Below are 19013 nucleotides of genomic sequence, written 5' to 3'. Positions count from 1 at the left end.
GAGGCCAAGGGCTGAAACATTCAAGGGCTTGCAGAAATCAAACTGCAGCATTTATACTGAAGAAGTTTAAATGATTCAGATTCCAGCTTGATCAGCAGGTTCATTCAATGCTTTCCACCTAGATTTGCCACCTAGTAGAAGTTATTTTTCATAACTTAAAATATGGTGAGGTATGAGTTGGATGAAATTCCAAGACAAACTAAAACTTGGAAATTTTAGTTCTAGAATAGCTTCAGATAAAAAGCATGCCTTCTTTTGCTTCTCTATTTACTCATCCTATTAATAAAAACACTGAAGCGTCACTTAAGAATTAAGTGTAAATAGAGTAAATAGAAAACCCGGATTCTTTTTTCACAAGAGTCTTTACTTTCTTCAGAGGAAGAACACTGAGGAAAATGAAAGACCTGTCACATGATTTTCAAACCAATTACTAGAGAAGGGAATCTAAAGGAAAATATATACCAAGGATATGTACTGCCAACAAAGCATGAACATGACATCAGGATGACTCCACTTTGACTTATTTCACTTACTGTACACAACCTAGAAGTAGCCCTCTACTGTAAATATGTATGAGGTCCTGTGACTTTGTCTTGCTGAAGAAATGGACACAAGATAGAGTTAGCTATCATAATTATATCTTAGAACAACAAAACAGTTATCTCCCACAATTTCAAAGGGTCAAGAATCTGGAGCAGCTTAGCTAGGGGGTTGGGCCTCAGAGTCTCCCATGAGGTGCTGTCAGTCATCTCAAAATTACTAGGAAGGTGATCTTGAGGTTCATTCGTGTGGCACTCGGCAGGCCTACGATCTTCGAGGACTGGGTCTCTCCACTGGCTGCCCAAGTGTTCTCATCATATAGCAGCTGAATTCTCCACAGAAAGTGATTCCAGAGACAAGGAACAACAAAGTACATTCAATTCAGAAACCACTGCCTTTTTACAATCTAGGATGAGAAATATCATCCCATCACTTCTTCTGTATCTTTCACTACAAGGGAGTGGATTCATCCAGCCCATCCTCATGAGCAGAAGAATACAGTTCCACCTCTTGACATCTCTTGCAGGGGAAAGTATCAAAGAGTTTGTGGATATATCTTTTAAACCATAGTTACCATACATTCAGATAATAATCTTGGCTAATGAGGATTTTTAAGGAGGAGTTTTACTTTGAAGACTGGTCTCTTCTGGGAGTCAAAAAATGTGAGGCTTCCTAGAGAACTAACATTTATCAGATCAAGAAATACACCCATGTGGAATTTTATGGAAACCGCTTATATTGTTTTGTTCTTGGCAGGGCAAATCTACCTGTCACATATCATTTTAGCCCTAATGGGAATTGCTCAAAATCATGGATTTCTGCTCTGAAAGTGTCCTTGAATTTCTAGCATTAAATCCAAGTGGGTCCATCCCTAGCACTGGCGGGATGGGAGGGAAGTGGGGCAGGGAAGTAAGTGAAGTGCCCTAACAATGGAGAAACACTCTTCAACAAAAACTCCTCTGCATCTCTGCAACATCTTAAATGCCATCTGGCTTGGTTTCAAGAATCAAATATAAATGTAAGTTGTACCATTTAATAAAGATTAATAACAGCTCATGTTTACCAAGTATGTACTCTGTACTTAGCAGTGTTCTGTGTTTTACACATATTTATACAATTCTCATATCAACTCTAAGTAATATATTCCCTGTGTTAGACGTGGAGGAACTGAGACACAGAGTAAATAATTCACCCAAGGCCATACAGGTAGCAAGGAGAGAAGATGGGATTTGAACCTACTCACTCTGACTCCAAGGCTCATGAAACTACATTCAGACAGCTTAATTTTTCTTTAGTTTCTGGGATTTCCCTATATTACTACTCCATATATACACTTGTAATAAGCCATTTCTCTATGATATGAACATGACGTGAACAAAAGATCTGTAAAGATTGCCAAGGCAATAAATCTGTCATGTGAAGATAATCAGAAAAAAAACCTATCCTTCCATATCAGCTTGAATAATTAATGTTGTCCCCAAAGTAAATTTTAAATTTAAGGTAGAATAGTTCAAAGCAGATTCCAATGCTTTGTTTGTTAGAAAGCTATGTCATAGCTTGATTTGGAATGGCCGGTCTATTATTTCTCCTTCAACTCTGCAGTTTTAGGCAATGAAAATAAAAGAAGATTTCACACATGCAGCTAACTGGAGACAATCAAGAGTGCTGAGAGCAGAGGGTGAACTAACAATGACCCTTTCTGGGTATGTTTGATCATAAGCTGACAAGTACTGCAAAAAAGACGTAATTTGTTCAAACTACAATAATGTTTAAAGACAGCAAAATCATCTACTAGAAATGTTTAGTAACTGAGAAAACTGGAATCTACAAAGTCATTTTAACTGGTTTTCCTGGTAAAGATTGTCATTTATGAACATACACAATCTGATAATATTTAGCTGGGAAATAAACCAATCATTGTGACATGGGGCAAGTGTTAGCCTTGCACTACCTACCCCATTTATGTCATTTTAATCTTGCATCTCCCATTCTTTTTATTCATTCTTTCAGCAAGTATTTCTATATCAGTACAAAGAGAAGTTATAATTCTAGCTACATGCCTTCAGGCAAAAAACCAATCTTCTATTTCAATACAGTAATGTATTTTCAGAAGCACAAGTATGAGTCAGTGTCTATTTATTCCTGATTGTTTTTCTTTTTTTTAATGTTACTGAATTCACAAGGCCACCTCTGTTGCTAGCATATTCCCGTGATTCTTCCTGAACTTTATGCCTTAGCAATACCGGATCTCTTCCCTTATCAACGGACATCTTCCAAATGTTGGTACTTCTCAGAAATATAATTGGAACTGTCTAAATTTTTGCTGGATGGGAATTTTCTGGTCATCAGTAGCCATTCTAAAGGTACTGTCTTAGTTACTTTTTACTCGTCGCTGAGACAAAATACCCGAAGCCCAAAGCTGGGAAAGGAAAGGTTTATTTCTTACAGTTTTTGGAGGTTTCATACCCAGATGACTCCAAGGCAGGCTGGCACGGCAGGGCCGCAGTTCATGGCAACTGCAAACAGCAAGGCCGAAACCGGCAAAAGAGCAAGACACACCTTCTTCCTGCCATTACATCAATCCTAGCTCCACCCCTAGGCCGTGTAGCACTCACATCCCCAATCCAAGCAGTAGGCAATGAACCAATCACAAATGCATAGTGCAAATGCATGAGGCCTGGGGGCCACTCACATAAACCATGACAGGTATTAAAGTAGAAGTATGTTGGTGACCACTAAGAAGCAGCTCTGAGCAGGATTTAAAATTAACTAATTAAAAAAATAAATAAAATTAACTAATTGGCTTTCTATGTGTATCTGTGAGTTTGTTCCTGGTGAAGGGAGCTGATTCCTAATAAGTGAATCTCTATGAATCACTGGTCCTGGCTGAGGCCTGTAGGGGCCTGTAAGGCCAGAGATACCTCAAAGGGTAAGATAAGGCCACAGCTGCGGACACCTTGGCTCCAATGCTATTTAAAGTAAATAGAGACTGCAACTGAAGGTATCTCACTTTTATAGTCTCACTCCTACTATAAATGTCATCCTGGAGATAAGACAGTTCTCCTGAACTGGCATAATTTACTACTTGGAGAAGTCTTTGAAATGACTCCCAAAGTCCTGCTCATTTCCCACACTTTCCTCAGTTTCCCCGCCCTCTATTTTGGATCTAATAAATACGGGTGGTCAAGAGAAGTCTTTGTCTTAGGGACTTTTATCTAAAACATATAAAGAATTTAAAAACTCAGATCCCCAAAATTTAAAGACCCAATCCAAAAATGGGCATCTGAGATGAATACACACTTCTCAGAGGAAGAAATACAAATGGCAAATAAATACATGAAAAACAACAATAAGTGCTGGAGAGGCTGTGGGGAAAAAGGAACTCTCTCCTACACTGTTGGTGGGAGTGTAGACTGGTACAACCTTTGTGGAAGTCAGTCTGGAGATTTTTCAAAAAGCTGGGATTGGAAGTCCCATTTGTTCCAGCTATTCCACTTCTAGGCATATTCCCAGAAGAACTGAAAGCATCATACCATAGTGATATATGCGCACCTATGTTTATAGCAGCACAATTTGTAATTGCCAGATCTTGGAAACAACCCAAATGTCCATCAACTGAGTAATGGATAAAAAAGTTGTGGCATTTCTATACAATGGAGTACTACTCAGCTATAAAGAAGGATCACATTGAGGTATTTATCAATAAATGGGCGCAGCTTGAAACCATACTCATAAGTAAACTAAATCAAACTTGCATCCGTGAACACCGAATAGTTTCCCTAGTGTAGGAAATGATTCAAATATATAAAAGTATGTAGTAACCATGATTCCCCATTATGTGGCCTTGAAGCCTTATAAAGTTTTCACTCATTAATTGGAATGGCTTTATTTTGGGCTATTTGGTATTATGGCCTGTGATGCAAAGAACAGCTATTTTGAAGAAAACAAGACATCATAATAGCTAGTGCTGATTTAATACCATCTTGTCTTGAAGCCGCACCAAACTATGGCTCTTCTGTCTCCATTGATTTTATCATGTTGTAGCTTGCTGGATTTTATCGTATGTGGTAGTATAAACAAAAATTGTTATAGGCAAAGAGGCAATATAGAAACCACTGATCATTTTTTCTGTTAGGTGGTTCTAAATACTCTACAATGCTTTCATCCGCTTGAATGGTGTTACACAGTCTTGATATGTTTGATGCTATAGCATATGAAGTTATATTCAAATATTTCAAGGAAAAAGACACTATGGTAACTACTATTAAGTTGGGTTATTTGGTGGTGAAGCAGTAGGTTGCTGAAAGTGTCATGCTTTAACCTGTATTGTTATGATGTTATGCCCCCTTTTATCTCAACCTCTCCCTTATTCATTAAAAAATTATTTAATTTTTTAAGTTTCTTTTTTAAACTAAGGGGAAAAAATCAAAAATCTAGCAGGATATATTATAGTAACTTTTTTGATTTCCTATCAACTTGAAGTCCTGTAATACCCCCGTTATCCTGTTTTGACTGATTAGACTCTATTCTGCTTTGTATGAAAGTATCAAGTATCACAGTATAGGCAACTACTTTGAAGGCAGTAAGATTCACTATGATTCCCATTTCTGGTTTGACTATTATCCTCTTTTGAGGCTCTGTAAGATTTACAAAGTTTAGGTTTTATTGGTCTTGTTCTCTACTGTTTTGTTTAACTTTATAATACCTAAAGAGATAGACAATTCTTCTTAAGGATGCAAGAGGCATTATGGTAACCATTGTTGATAACCTTGTACTCTGTTTTTACATCATGTGCTATGTCTATCCTTGGTTTTAACTGACAGCTTTGTTTTATCATGCTTGATTTTATTCTCTTACAAAAAACAGTAATAAGATCTAAGGGAGCATAAAACCCAAAATGTGTAAATTTTGTTGTAATAAAGAGAGGGAAAGAAAGGTGCCTTGAAGGATACAACAGCAAGGGTACTTAGGTGTGTTACATAGAAAACTATATTAATATTTTTGATTGGATTACTGAACACAACTGTTTGCAGTCTCACTGTTTGAATGTTTGCTTTGTGTGCTTTGATACTGTGACCTGAAACACCGTTTCTAAGGTGATAGCGAGTAATCTATTAACTGGTGATAGCTTACTGTTGTTTTTTTTTTTTTTTTTTGTAGTTCTGAATTACTTGTACCCTTACACTGTTTTGTTTTTTTCTGCTTTTTTTCTTTTTCCTTTTAAATAAAATTAAAAAAAAAAAAAAGACATTGACAGTAAAAAAAAAAAAAAAAAAAAAAGAGAAGTCTTTGTCTTAGCCCTCAGAGTCTCAAACTCAGCTAAAGGGTTTTGACCTACCCGGAGCCCAAAATCATACCACTTGTCTCATTTTATTTAAGCTTTTACCGTACACTCATTTGGGAGATTGTGGATGTAGGTCAGGACCCAATAGAAGTGTGGTGAACCATTTTGGGTACCTTTTCAGGAAGGAGGATGGGGAGAAGTCTGAGATCAAGCTACTTACCTAAAATTTCTTTCTCCTTATTGTATAGAAGTTTTCTCTGATGTCCCATCCCTTTTCTAAGGTCTGGTAGTGTACAAAAAAAAAGTCCATCACAAGAAGAACTTTGGGAAACCTCTTTATGCTCAAGGGAGATTGTTTCTGTAATTTATGTTGTGATATATAGTTAGGCACATTATAGACCTTCTTGGATATATATGGCTTTGGAAAACATATCTGGGAAGCAAAAGTATTGGGAGCCTGGATCCATCTAGAATCTGGCTCTAACAGATGGTCTTCTAATTGACAAAATACCCAAATTCCGACATTTGTATAGCTTAGATAATAAATGCGAATATACAATGGTAACTCGGTTCCCAAACTTGATTTTTTCCATGATTCTGGCTGCAAACAGAATTGAAGAACCAAATCAAATTTCCTCATAAGGTCATCATTGAACTCAGCCACTGAATTTCATTCAGTTCTCGTCCAATTCATTTTGCCACCAGAACTTTGGAAAAAATTAAGTGTATGAACTGAGGTGCCCTGTTATAGTGACAGGAGGAGGTTATTGTCTTAGTTCATTTGTACTACTATAATGACATACCCGAGTAACTTATAAAGAGTGGAAATTTATTTCCCATAATTCTGGGTGGGGTTTTTCATGGCACCTCATATGGTAGAAAAGATGGAGGAATGAGAAAGCAATATGGGTATCAATGCTGTATCCTCAAAAAAAGAGAGAGATAGATGGCAGAGTAAAAGGCACTAGGCACTTCTTTTGACTTCTTTTATAAGGTCACTAATTCTGCATCTCTTCCTAAATGCCATTTATTACTATTGCACTGGTGATTAAGTTTTAGCATAGAATTCTGAAGATACATGTTCAGAACATAGTTGTTTCTGATTGGGGAATAATGAGGAGAGGTTACTACATATTGGAAGAGATATACTCTGTAGGATTTTGTCTGAAATAAGCATGAAATAGCTTACAGTTTGCTCCCATGGCAGGTGTAAGGTCAAAAACCTTTCCATAGGTCAGTATGGTTTTAGTCTTTTCTCTCTGATTGCCCAGAACCTCAAGCAGGTCATAAGGTGATGGTTGGTGGTCAGCATCAGAATATCATGAAGCTGTATCATTTTATAAAACAGACACCAAAGTAGAGAAATCAAAGGTTTGCTCTTTTTTGGCCTCCTGTCATTACTGCTTTTTATTCTAGCAGGAAAATAGCAAAGAAAGGAGAGATTCCATGGGGTATGTATATTTATAGTATTAGTAGAGAGCAAAAATAATTCCCATAACATAGTGTTTATGAAAATGAGTTTCTAGAAGTAGTGCTAAACAGAAGAGTCAAGAAAATATGATTCTAGTAAGATTTTTTTTCTTGTGATGCTGCTAATGAGAATATCCTTTGTTCCCTCTTCACTGAACCCAGGAACTTGCATGTGCTAGGCAAGTACTATATAATTAAATCATACCTCTGTCCTGAGAATGTAGTTTTAGACATTTTCTTGAAGTCTCTTTAAAATTTTCAGATAGTACTGCTGCTATTCATAGTAGAAATAAATAACAGCCTGCCAGCATAAAGCTTTCTTCTTCTCAAAGTTTAAAGTACTTTCAGCTTGCTTATTTATTAAAATTTAAGATATCCTTATAAAGTGTTCAGTCTTAGTTAATACAGATTCCATTCTGGCATCATTAGTGGAAATAAAATATGAGCTTTGAAGTAAAATGGGTAATGATTTCACATCTTAGCCCCACACTTTACTAGTTGTATGACCTTGGCAAGTGACTAGTCCTGTGAAAATCAACCTCCCCAATTTGTTCATTATGTCTGACTCTTTCCCATAATTACCTTGGAGAATGCTTGAGTGGATAAAATGCAATAACTGATGTACAATTTTGGCCATAATGAGCACTCAAGAAATGCAATTTCCTTGTATGTCAGTCTTCAAGTTCACAACAGCCCTTTCATGCATATGCTACCATCAGATTATATACAGTAGTTAAGACTTTTGTTTTGTATATGTGATATTTCTGACATTGGAATTAAGGAGAGAAAACAAAAGGCACTATGATCACTGAATATGCTTCAAGGCACCAACAATGTAAAACCACAATGTAAACCGCAGTAAACTGTGATGAATTAGAGTTATATTAGTGCAGATGACCTTCCTGAGTCCACAATGACCACAGTTTATTAAGATTACAGTTATAACACTGAGCTGCATGTTAAGGAGTCCAATCACACTAATTAAAATTTTATAGGGCATGCACAGTGGCATTCTGTCAGCATCCTGATAAGCTTTTATTAATGACCGTATCAGGCCTAGAATACTCTCTCCTAACATTCTGCTACCTGGGAAAGGTTTTTGTCTTTAGTGTCAAGTATCTCTGTTTATTCTTGTGCGAGGGATACTAGGAAAAGGGACAGCAATGACATTCTGCCTTGTAGTATGGGTGAAATTCTTAGCAATAACCAATGCTGGCCCAGCCTTTTTTATTTTTAATGTTGCCTTTGAGCTGATTTTCTCCTAGATTTCTGGGTCCTGTCTTCCTTCTCTCCCTCACCTAACTCTGCTCAATGTCTTTTTACAGTTTACTTTACAGAAGCTTTTACTGTACTTGGTTCCACAAGCTTTCCTTTTCTCATCTCCTGATATTCATGCTAAGGACAGTTTCACTCACATCCACATATTCATGAATATTTATGGCTACTAAATCTGTACTAAATCTGTATTTCCAGCCCTTGTGACCAACTACAGTGTCTCTGCATTCTATTTTCCCATGAGGACTTCAAACTCACTGTCAAAAAATTCTTTGCTTAAACTTACTTCTTACCCATTCACCTGAACTACATAATAATGTCAGCATCCTTCCAAATCTATAGACCCAAGAGTCCACGTTGACACTGCCGTCTACATCCATGCTAATCGTTCAGTAAGTTTTGCTATTTTTATCACTGATCTTTGAAATGTCCTTTCCTCTTGGTCACTTTCCAATTGTGAGATGAACAGAATAGCTCAGAGCACAGGCTGTGGGCCCCACTCTTCTGGTGACTTCCTACCAGCTAAGTGGCTCAGCAAGGACTTAAGCTTCTCTAAGCTTTTGCTTCTTCATCTGTAAAATGGAGATAACATGTGGTATGTGGACCACGTAGAAACTTTCACATATTTTTACTCAATTTTTGTTTCTTCTCAGCTTTACTAGTGTGTTTTGCTAATTCAGGGGCACATAATTGACATAGAAGGCTTGTTGCACCCTAAACTGCTAGACTGCATCCCAGAAAATTTGAAACTATCAGGTGAATGCTGATTGCAGCTCCTGGGCTTGTACCTTAACTGTGCCGACAGTCTAAAGGTCTCCTGGCCTGCTATCTTCCTTCTCTTCACCCTTCTCGAAAAGCACTACACAATCTTTACATACAAACTGCTTGAATTTTCTAGAAACTGCTAAGTGTATACTGTATGGTAAGACAAAACTCTAAGTGTTTAACATGAACTAACTTATTTAAGGCTGTGAACAGCTCCATCAGACAGATATCTCTGTTTTAGAGAGGAAGAAGCTAACATTTAGAGTTTAAGTAACTTCTCCAATTCCCAGTGGTAGTTAAGTTTCAGAGCCAGGATGAGTCTAGATCCAAGCCCAGAGCTCTAGAATTCAAGATCTGAACTACCATATTCACCACTTTTCTACCCATGTTGTTTCCTGCCTCAAAAATCCTCTAAAAAGAAACAGCCTCCAGAATTTAAACTCAACCCTGAGGTTAGCATGACCTCTTCAACCCCTAATCTCCCACTCTTTTCACTCATCACTTTGTTCCTTGAGCTTCAGTTATTACAAACTAGTTTTTTTTTTTTTTTTTTTTGTCTTTTTATTGGTACCAGGGATCGAACTCATGACTGCCTGCTTCCAAGGCAGGTGCTTATGCCACTGAGCTAAATCCCCAGCCCCTACAAACTAGTTTATTAAGTATATTTTCTATTTTATGAAATACAACTACCTCCCTGTCAACATCTATTAGACAAACTTAGCTGAAACTAAGTTACCTCCTCTGAAATTTTCCCAGCTATTCCCCATCAATTATGGATTAAGCACTCTCCTTTTATGGAAGAGTTCAACAGCAGATAAAAGAAAGCATAAAAAATCAGCAAAGTTAAAGATAGGTCAGTTGAGATCTAGTTTATGAAATGAAAAGTAAGACTAATATGCCATTCATCATAGGAGCCCAGTGAATTCCAAGTATGATAAACTCAAGGAGATCTACTGCACTATATCATAATCAAACTTAAAATCCAAAGACTGAAAAAGAATCCTGAAAGCAGTTACAGAAAATAAACTCATCAGATATGTGAGCCTCAATGATATTAATAGCTAATTTCTCATTATAAATCCTGGAGATCAGAAGACAATGAGAACACAAACACTGTGCTGAAGGGAACACTGTTAATAAGAAATTCTCTGTTCATCAGAATTATCCTTCAAAAATTAAGAACTAAGCTATTCCTAGATTAAAAAATAAATTGTCACATGAAACACCATAAAAACAAAAAATACTGAAGGCAATCCTTCAAGCTGAAGCAAAAAAGACAATAAATAGCAATTTGAATCCAAAGAAATAGAGGAAGAACATCAATAAATGTAATTAAATAAGTAAATGATAGACAATAGGAGCATTTTTGTTTTTAACTTTATCTATAATTTAAAAGCTAACTGTATAAAGCAATAATAGCACAGGGAATGGTGGGTAAGAAAATGGAGTTACACTAATACAAAATTTTTGTATAAAGTTAAAATTATGTTTAAATTATTATGAACTATTTTTTAAAGTTATTCATCACAGAGAACTTATATCTATACATGACATATCTTGATTTTTATTTTTTCCCCAGTCTGCATCCCTCCCTTCAACCCCTCTTCCTCTCCTTATTAACAAAAGCTTTGTTTTAATTTTTTCTTCTATTTTTCCTATTTCTCCAATATCTATTATACATTTTGGTCCTTATTTACCCTTTTGGTTTCTCACACCAGAGAAATAATGTGATGTGTAAATGTGTGTCCAGTTTATTTCACTTGAGTATGGTCTCAAGTTGCATCTACTAAAACTTTCTCGAGTTTATCTTTATGGCAGAGTAGTGCTCTATCCTATGAAGAAAACCCCGTATCTTTATTCATTCATGGGTTGGTGGCATTTGGGTAGCTTCCAAGACTTAGCTATTACAAACTGTGCTGCTAATAAAAATGAGTGCATATATCATTGTGGTGTGATACTTCTGATTCTTTTCAGGAAGATACCAAGAAGGGAAATAGCTGGACCAAATAGAATCTCTAGTTTAGTTGTCTGAGGAATCTCCACACTGTTTTCCATAGTGGTTACACCAGTCTACATTCCCACCAACAATGAAGAAGTGTTCTTTACTCTTCACAGCACTGTCAGCATTCTTATTGGTTGGTTTTTTGCTAATAGCCATTCTTTCTGGAGTAAGATGGAATCTTAGTGTTGTTTTAATTTGCACCTCTCAAATGACCAGTGATGTTGAACATTTTTCATATTCTTCTGACATTTCTATTTCTTCATCTGAGAAGTATATATTTATTTCAGATCCCTCGTTTTATACTGAGTCTTTAAATATGGAGGTCTGATTCTTTGGTGTTCCCTATGTATTTGAGCTATTAATCCACTTGGCACCAGGAGAGACCTAGAATACTAAAGGCAATTCTGGGAAACAAAGACAAGGCGGGGTGCATCACAATTCCTGACTTCAAATTATATTATAAAACAACTGTGATAAGAACAGACTACTACTAGCAAAAACAGCCTGGAGAATCAATGGAACAGATTAAAAGATACAGAAAGAACTCCAAACATATTTGACCACTTTATGTTTGACAAAGGGGCCAAACAGCTTCAAAGGAAGAAAGATGGCCTCTTTAATAAATGGTGCTGGAAAAACTGGCTTTCTACAAGCCAAAGATTAAAACTAGGTTTGTCTCTCTCACCATCCATTGAACTAGATATTTTGAAGTTAAAGGTGCTAATTGCAATTTCCAAAGCAAGTATTAAGAAAATAATATAAAAGTATAACAAAAGAAATACTATAATTAAAACAAAATTATGTGTTTAATATAAATATATGAAATGGGAGAAAAATAAGATACACAGAAAACAAACAGAAAAAAGGTAAGCATAAAACCTACCTTATTAGTAACTACATTAAAAGCAAATGAATCAAAAATTCTAATCAAAAGGTGGATATCAGCAGAATGAATTTGTATAAAGGATTCAGCTATGTAGTGAACAGAAAATAGATTTAAAGGCATAAGGAAGTTGAATGTTAAGGTATAAAAATATACTTTAAAAAATCCAGGTGCTACAATACACACGTGTAATCCCTGCTATTCTGCAGGCTGAAGCAGGTAGATTGCAAATTTGAGGCCAGCCTGGGCAATTTAGCCAGACTGTGTCTCAAAATAAAAATATAAATGGCTGGGATGTGCTCAGTGGTAGAGTACTTGCCTAGCATGTGTGAGGCCCTGAGTTTAGTCCCTCATACTACAAAGCAAAACAAGCAACCCTCCAAAAAAAAAACCCTAAAACAAAAAATATGCCACACATCACTAGACTTCAAGTTAGCCTAACATCTTCTGAGACCCTAAATAATTCTTTTCAAGAAGCAAAAAGTCATTCATTCATATTTATTCATTTAGAAAGTAAAATCTGGCAGCAGCAATAATCTTGTAAATTAGAAGCTCAGCACTCAAGCTGCAGGTCTGTGTTTCCTTCCATCACCTCATCTTTTCTGTGGCAATGACCATTTGAATGGTCACCCCTAAGCCAGGCTGTTTTTCTCTCACCTCAGGCTGCCGCTCTCTCACTTCAGGTCTAGTAGGGACATTTACCCAGTGTAAGCCAAATAGAGAAGAGTGCAGAGAACAGAATAGTAACATTGTGCCTACAATTAAAATTTGGATGGCTAAGGTGAAATAAAACAAAAAGGTGCAGTATAAGAGGACCATTCTGTGAAATCTTAGGCAACACAATCAGAAAAGTTAATTCAAAACATGGTATCTTTCTTTGGGAACAGATTTGATCTTTTGGATGTTAACCACACAAAGGTACCAATTTCTGAATATGGGTAAAAAGGTAATGCTTGACTCAAAGGCGTATTATAATGCATCCAAAATATATATACATATTTCAGTGTAATTGTAATTATAGAGACCAATGGTAACTTGTATTAAATCTCATGATAGCTCAGTAACTTTAGTATTAAAATATCTATACAAGTTTTTCTTTTCTTGCTTGTTCTTCTTCAGTTGTGACCCATGGGTCTGATAGAACTCTGTGTGTGTGTGTGTGTGTGTGTGTGTGTGTGCACTCGCGCATGGAGTGCTTGTGCACCTGCATGTCTCTCTCTGTCCCCATTTCTTCTCCTTTTTGCCCCTTGCTATGCCATCTCCATTCTCCTGAATATCTTTCTCTTTCTTAAAAAAGAAAAATAGCAGTTTTCTTTATTCTCCTGCAAGAAATTTAATATCTCAAAAGGGAATTCCTCGTGGTATGAACAGTCTGGCATTGTATGGGTGAGTGCCCAGTACACTTTTAAGCGAAGTGTGCTAATTGTGTGCAGCTTTCTCCATCGTATCTAGCCTTTTACCCCAACAACAACAAAAAAGTGATATTGTTCACTTACAAAAACGTGGTAAGGAAAACAAGGATTCTCATGACTTGATGTTTAAATTTTGTTGCGTGCCTAAAGGAAGGGCAGAGGTGGTGGAGTGGATGCAAGGTGTGCTGAAGTGATCTACAGAACTTACGTGTCATAAATAAAGATTATCAACATTCAGTCTAACATGGCCACTGCTACACATGAGCCAGAGTATGAGTGTAAAATGCTCTAATTATAAAACTCTGGAAGCTTCAGCCACAGAAATAGCTGCAGCCTTAGTGACAAATGGTTGTGTTGTACTCCTGCCACTTTCAATGCTTTGGAATGGTGTTTCTAAAATTATATTCAACCAAATTATTAGGACAAATATTGCACTTGGAAAATAAAACATAAAAGAAATGAATGGCATGGTTCAAAGTTGGAAATGCAGACCTAAACTCAAAGAAGCTTCCTATACTATTTGGTTGCATTCTAACTAATGATTCACAAACCACTTCAAAAGATGCTTGTCACTTCTGAACGGAAATTTAATGATTTAAACAGAGAATCAACCTCTACTGAAACCAGAAATTTTACGTGTATATGAATGTTGACAATTGTGGATGAGAGAATGGACACAGTAGGTGTGTGGCAACAAAGAAAAGAAGAGATTCCAGCATAATGACTTTCTTCTCCCTCCCACCCTTTGGTGGCATGGCCAAGAGCAGAGTAACTACTACGTGGTAGTTTGTCTCTGCCATTAAGTAGTGAGCTTCTTAAAAAAAGTATTGTTGCTCAATAAATATTATGGAAGAAAGGGAGGGAGAAAGGGAGGGGAAGGAAAAGAAAAGGAAAAAGGTATACTTATACTTATACTGCACCTTTTTGTCTTTTATAGTGATCATCAGGCACATGAGAGGGTTGCTCTAAGAAGGGGAGGGAGGTCTGTCTGGAGTGAAGGTTTAAACCAGACATGATTTTTTCTTTTTCATGTTGACAGAGAACACTAACTCCAGCCAGATATAGAAGTCAGGTTCCACCTGGGCCCAGCTTTCCTTTTATGTGTCTTGTTTTTTTTAATCTCCTATCACTCCCTCTCAGGGTCCTGCTCACCACGCAGGTTGTGGCAATGGCATAAATGTGGTTTTGACTTTACTAGACAATGTCAGGTTGTTTCTCAATGATTCTACCAAATCAAATGCTCAACTGCACACTTTCATTGCTCCCGACCCTCAGTGATATTACTGAGTTTTAAACTTTTGTTAATTTGATGCAGGATAAAAGATTTTAGTTGACACTTCCTGATGAGTTGATAAAGTATAAAATTTATTTAATGAACATCAGAAATAAAGCTATCATCAGCTGGAATCCTGGCATAATAAGAGGCTGAGGCAGGAGGATCACAAGTCCAAGCATAGACCAAGCAACTTAACAACTTAAATCCTATCTTAAAAACAAATAAAAAACAACCTCAAAAAGGGACAGGGATATAACAGTGCAAAGGCTCTGAGTGCTGGGGCAGGGGGTATGTTATTTTGACTATGATTTGACTGTCTCATATTTCCTAATCACTTTACATCAAAGAGGAAGAAAGTAGGGCATTATTTTAACATCCTGATGAAGAAAAATAATTTTTAAAAAATTTTAACAAATTTGACCACATAAGAGTTCAGGACTTAGATGTACATTGAAATATTCTAAAGTGCCAGACTAGAACATAAAATTTAGTTATAATGGCTTGAGTTTTCTAGGTTTATCACAATATTTTATAGTTAGCTTGTTTATGATTTTGGAGGTTAAAGTTAACTTGTTGTATGACAATATCACCTTGTTGAGGTGTTGCTATAATCCTTGCAGACATATATCATGGTGTAGAAGCTCTGCAAATTTGAGCTGATCATGAAGTAGTGGCAGACACTTCAAATCTACTCAAATTTATTTATTAGAGAATTTGTTCTATATGTAAACCTCTCACTGTTAAGTGGTGCTTTGGTTCTATTTCTGAGTGAATTTCATACTTAATAGTATCTAAAAACCAGTGACCTCTAGAATTTATCTCACTTCTGTAGCTTAAAAAGAAACAGAATTACCAAAATGTCTAAATTTGAACTGAGATTTTATACATCACATGCAGTATTACCTGTCAATTGACCAGATTCATCAAATAATCTTACCCTCCACCTCAATGTTTCGCAAAATGGAATGCATGGAGTACCAATTCAGCTGGACATAGGGGTTTTCTAGTAGAAGGGTTCATATTTGGGAAATATCAAAGTTAAACTAATGACGTTATCAATCTTTTACAGTCTTTAAAGTACTTCCAAATGTGCATCTCAGGAGGAACTGTGCTATCCAATGTATTCAAACATTTTTCCCCACAATACCTGGAATGCCTATATAGCCAAGGAACATATATGAGAAAAACGTACATATCTACTTTGATTCTTTGCCACCAGATTCCTACAGTAATGACTTTTTGTTTTCACAATGTTTTTCTGACCTTCAATGTTGTTAAAAAATATACTATTCATGGATTTAAATTTTATGTTAGTTTGGACTACACAAAATAAAGTATATGTTTACTACAATAAAAAATTCACAACCCTGAAATGCTACAAAATTCCTTTTATAAACAGTACAATATTGTTAAAGTGAAAATTAAATCTAGTATTCTGTTATTAATTGTATTTTAATATTTTACATAATACAGTATCTTAAACCCAAATTTAAGAAAGTCCAAAGCAGTAACTTGGAATGGTATTTATAAAAAATATTTAGGCTTTATTAAACTAAAATTTGCATATCATACAATTTACTGAATCTTACACTTAATTTGGTATCCATATACAAGAACACTTAATGTGTAAGATTCAATAAATTTTAGTACCTTGATAAAGTTTTACAACCATGACCACAATCAAATTTATATAATTTTTGCAATCCCAAAACTGTCTGCCCACTAGCTATCATGTCCCAATCCCTCCTCCCTAAATCTAAGTAACTACAGAACTATTCTCTATCTTCACCACTTATCCTGTTCTGAGAAATTTTTTTAATTCAAAATAAACCATCTTCATAACATCAATAAAGACCTTAACATATCCAAAGAAATGGAGATCCTGCAAAGTGATGTCTCATACCATCCTAGAGTGAAATTAGAAACTGACAACAGAAACATACAGTACATAAAACACAGTAACTTGCAGTGTCTCCTATGGTGCTCCGTTAATTCACAAGTTGATTTTTGCTTTTAGCCAATATCGTATTGTATCTACAACTGCAACTTTATAGTGTAACTAGAGATTTGTGATTGCATTGCCCCTTAACTTGCCCTTGTTGCCCAGAATTGCTTTGCTACTCTGAATTTCTTTTGATTTCATATTAATTTTAGCATGCTTTCTCCAGGTTTATAAGAAACATTGATATTTTGATTGGGATTGCATTTTTGGGAGTAAAAGCATATTCACTTTACTGGTTCTACCTATCCAGGAATAAGGGATATCTTTTCATTTCCTGATATCCTCTTCAATCTCCTTTTTAGAATATTATAGTTTTCATTGTAAAGGTCCTTTACAACAGAGTAAAACCAATCAAAATAAACTAGTATAAGTGATACAGGGCTTCAAAACCTTATGAAATCAGCAATAGTTACCATAATGCTTTTTGGTGTCTTTAAGGTAGCTGCACTTACCTTCAGACACAGTAAAAATCAGACAGAACAGAGTAGAATAAAAACAAAACAATGAACACAATAAAGGACTAAGTTAATCATAAATCCAAATTGGCTATTATAATATGTAAATATGTGTGTTGCTACTTTCTAAACAGCTGCTCCTGCCATCAGATTTAACAATCAAACAAACGAAAGAATACAACCCAACCCAAGAAAACAATAAAAATGATAGGGTTTCAAGGTGGGGATCACCTCCTCGTGAGGCCTAGTCTCCCCACCCCCCCAGGCTGCGAATGGTGCTGACTCACCACACTAATTTTTGAGTATTGACTTTACATCCTGCTACATTACTGAACTGGCTATTAATTCTAGGACTCTTTTAGTGGAACTTTTAGGATCTTCTATATAGAGGATCATATCATCTGCAAATAATGATAATTCAATGTCTTCTCTCCCCATACATATCCCATTTCTTTCTCTTGTCTAATTGCTCTAACTAGTATTTTAAGAACTGTCAGACAAAAGTAGTGATTGTGGATATCCGTGTCTTGTTCCTGAATTTAGAGGAAAAGCTTTTAGCTACTCACTATTACACAGAGTGCTGGCCATTGTTTTATCACAGATGACTTTTTATCAGATTAAGTTAAAGATCCTCTATTTGTTTTCTTTAAGATTTTTAATCATGAATGGATTCAGAACTTTGTTAAATGCTTTTTCTGCATCTGTGGAGATGATATGGTTTTTCCCTTAGTTCTATTTATGTGGTAAATTACATTTGCTGATTTGCTTAGGTTTAAACCATCCCTGTATCCCTGGAATGAATCCTACTTGGTCATAACATATGACATTTTTAATGATTTGTTGCATTCTGTTTACCAGTATCTAATTGAGGATGTTCGTTAAAGAGATTGGTCTGCAGTTTTCTTTTTTTGGTCAGATTCTTTTCTGGCTTTAGAATCAGGGTAACGCTTGCCTCCAGGAATGACTTTAGAGTACTAATTTCCTTTCTATTTCATTAAAGAGTTTGAGGAGTACTGGTGTTAGCTCTTCTCTAAAGTGCTTGCAGAATTTAGCAGTGAATCTGTGAGGACCTGGGCTCTTCTTAGCTGGTAGTTTATTATTATTATTATTATTACTTGTTCAATTCACTGACATTCAATTTCAGTGAAACATTCTATTTTTTAAATTAATAGAAATATGAGAAAAAAATATGAAAGCTAGTTGATATCACCATTGAATAAATAACACTGAAGATTTCTACCTGGAAAGTTAGTTAGAGCCAATTTGTTTGTAAAATAAGTTTTTAAAAAAATCAATTTGTTACAGTATTTTATGTATAAATAGAAATTCTGTATTTGCGACCTGCCAGAGAATTTGTCTACAACTTCCTGAGGAGACACTGCACAGAACAAGATAATCTTTAAGGAAGCTAATAGTCACACACAGTTGGAATGCAAATTTAATTTGCCTCATAATCTGGTCAGTTTAAGATTCTCAGGTGAATCATACCACGCTATATGCCTCCCTGTTTTGGTTTAATTTTCAACTTACTCAAATGGGTAAGTTTAAATTTTCCAAAATTTCTTGTGTAAACTGAAAATTTTAGGTTCTTTGGAATATAATAGACTCTTCACTGTTACATGGTTATTTCTGAGTTGTATCCCCTCTCT

The 19013-nt window shown here is 35.8% G+C and overlaps 1 protein-coding gene across 1 annotated transcript in view; it reads right to left on the bottom strand.

Annotated features, from left to right (window-relative positions):
• Ppm1l (protein phosphatase, Mg2+/Mn2+ dependent 1L) overlaps positions 1 to 19013 on the bottom strand; it is a 316234-nt gene that overhangs the window by 35165 nt on the left and 262056 nt on the right. The gene's annotated exons all lie outside the window — the stretch shown is intronic.

The sequence above is a fragment of the Cavia porcellus genome, unplaced genomic scaffold (genome assembly GCF_034190915.1).
Source record: "Cavia porcellus strain 051 isolate PalLab524CR breed Dunkin Hartley unplaced genomic scaffold, mCavPor4.1 scaffold_5, whole genome shotgun sequence".
Lineage (NCBI taxonomy): Eukaryota > Metazoa > Chordata > Mammalia > Rodentia > Caviidae > Cavia > Cavia porcellus.
The sequence above is the reverse complement of the archived record's forward strand: the minus strand, read 5'-3'. Positions and strand labels throughout refer to the sequence as shown.